This window comes from Mus musculus, chromosome 7 (assembly GCF_000001635.26).
Source record: "Mus musculus strain C57BL/6J chromosome 7, GRCm38.p6 C57BL/6J".
Lineage (NCBI taxonomy): Eukaryota > Metazoa > Chordata > Mammalia > Rodentia > Muridae > Mus > Mus musculus.
This window is the reverse complement of record NC_000073.6, coordinates 27947138-27950071: the sequence shown is the minus strand read 5'-3', so window position 1 is coordinate 27950071 and position 2934 is coordinate 27947138. Positions and strand designations below refer to the sequence as shown.

At 41.6% G+C, this 2934-nt stretch overlaps 1 pseudogene; it reads left to right on the top strand.

Moving 5' to 3' along the window:
• Gm10651 (predicted pseudogene 10651) lies at positions 234 to 1158 on the top strand (annotated as a pseudogene).

The window sequence follows — 2934 nt, the reverse complement described above, 5'->3', positions numbered from 1 at the left end:
TCCCATGTATCCTATCAGATCACCATGGACTAAGGCTCATCTTCAAAAAACAGCATAATACAAAGCCAACATTCACGTGGAAGCTGAACAACACTCTCCTCAATGATACCTTGTTCAAGGAAGAAATAAAGAAAGAAATTAAAGACTTTTTAGAGACTAATAAAAATGAAGAAAAAAATATATAAAAATAAATAAAAATTTTAAAAAGCCGGGCAGTGGTGGCACATGCCTTTAATCCCAGCACTTGGGAGGCAAAGGCAGAGGCAGGCAGATTTTAGCGGCTCTGCCTGGAACCTAAATCGAAAAACATGAGTTGCGTGCCATGGAAAGGAGACAAGGCCAAAGCTGAATCCTCGGACCTTCCCCAAGCAGCACCCCCACAAATCTACCATGAGAAGCAGCGCAGGGAGCTCTGTGCTCTTCATGCTCTCAACAACGTCTTCCAGGACAGCAACGCCTTCACGCGGGAAACGCTGCAGGAGATTTTCCAGAGGCTGTCTCCGAACACTATGGTGACGCCCCACAAGAAGAGCATGCTGGGAAATGGGAACTATGATGTGAATGTCATCATGGCAGCACTTCAAACCAAAGGCTATGAAGCTGTTTGGTGGGACAAGCGAAGGGACGTGGGTGTCATTGCTCTTACTAATGTCATGGGCTTCATCATGAACCTGCCCTCCAGCCTCTGCTGGGGTCCACTCAAGTTGCCTCTCAAAAGGCAGCACTGGATCTGTGTTCGTGAGGTGGGAGGGGCCTACTACAACCTTGACTCCAAACTCAAGATGCCAGAGTGGATTGGAGGCGAGAGTGAGCTCAGGAAATTTCTAAAATACCATTTGCGAGGTAAAAACTGTGAACTCCTACTGGTTGTACCGGAAGAAGTGGAAGCCCATCAGAGCTGGAGGGCCGACGTGTGACAGTTGTTTGACCCTCTTTGTCTCAACCCTCCAGACCTCTTTGATGTGCTGTGGCCTCTACAGTCCACTTCCCCAAGCATCTCATTGGGTTTTCCCTTCAGATTTGCCAGTGCAATAGGACAGATGTGTGGACTGTCACAGAGCCACCCAGCAGTCTGTGCCTGGGGGAAGAAGGTAGGAGCTCTGAACACTTAGGGCAAGCCATTGAACCCTTTGCTAACTCAGAAGAAAGAGTTCAAGACCAGTTTGGTCTACAAAGTGAGTTCCAGGACAGCCAAGGCTATACAGAGAAACCCTGTCTCAAAAAGCAAACAAACAAACAAAACAAAAGAAAGAAAGAAAGGAAGGAAGAAAGAAAGAAAGAAAGAAAGAAAGAAAGAAAGAAAGAAAGAAAGAAAGAAAGAAAGAAAACGGAAGAAAGAAAGAAGGAAAGTGAATCCACAATATACCCAAATTTATGGGACACAATGAAAGCATTCCTGAGAGGGAAACTCATAGCTCTGAGTGCCTCCAAAAAGAAACTAGAGAGAGCACACACTAGCAGCTTGACAGCACACCTAAAAGCTCTAGAACAAAAGGAAGCAAATTCACCCAAGAGGAGTAGACTGCAGGAAATATTCAAACTCAGGGGCGAAATCAACCAAGTGGAAACAAGAAGAACTATTCAAAGAATCAACCAAATGAGGAGCTGGTTCTTTGAGAAAATCAACAAGATAGATAAACCCTAGCCAGACTCATTAGAGGGCACAGGGACAGCATCCTAATTAACAAAATCAGAAATGAAAAGGGAGACATAACAACAGATCCTGAGGAAATCCAAAATACCATCAGATCCTACAAAAGGCTATACTCAACAAAACTGGAGAACCTGGATGAAATGGACAAATTTCTAGACAGATACAAGGTACCAAAGTTAAATCAGGATCAGGTTAATGATCTAAACAGTCCTATATTCCCTAAAGAAATAGAAGCAGTCATTAATAGTCTCCCAACCAAAAAAAGCCCAGGACCAGATGGGTTTAGGGCAGAGTTCTATCAGACCTTCAAAAAAAAAACCTAACTCCAGTTCTTCTCAAACTATTCCACAAAATAGAAACAAAAGGTACTCTATCCAATTCATTCTACAAAGCCACAATTACTCTGACACCTAATCCACATAAAGACCCAACAAAGAGAGAACTTCAGACCAATTTCCCTTATGAATATCGATGCAAAAATACTCAATAAAATCCTCGAAAACTGAATCTAAGAACACATCAAAACAATCACCCATCATGATCAAGTAGGCTTCATCCCAGGGATGCAGGGATGGTTTAATATATGGAAATCCATCAACGTAATCCACTATATAAACAAACTCAAAGACAAAAACCACATGATCATCTCCTTAGATGCTGAGAAAGCATTTGACAAAATCAACACCCATTCATGATAAAAGTCTTGGAAAGATCAGGAATTCAAGGCCCATACCTAAACATAATAAAACAATCTACAGCAAACAAGTAGCCAACATCAAAGTAAATGGTGAGAAGCTGGAAGCAATCCCACTAAAATCAGGGACTAGACAAGGCTGCCCACTTTCTCCCTACCTATTCAATATAGTACTTGAAGTCCTAGCCAGAGCAATTAGACAACAAAAGGAGGTCAAGGGGATACAAATTGGAAATGAAGAAGTCAAAATATCACTATTTGCAGATGATATGATAGTATATATAAGTGACCCTAAAAATTCCACCAGAGAACTCCTACAACTGATAAACAGCTTTAGTGCAGTAGCTGAATATAAAATTAACTCAAAGAAATCAATGGCCTTTCTCTACACAAAGGATATACGGGCTGAGAAGGAAATTAGGGAAATAACACCCTTCTCAATAGTCACAAATAATATAAAATACCTTGGTGTGACTCTAACTAAGAAAGTGAAAGATCTATATGCCAAGAACTTCAAGTCTCTGAAGAACGAAATTGAAGAAGATCTCAGAAGATGGAAAGATCTCCCATGCTCATGGATTGTCAG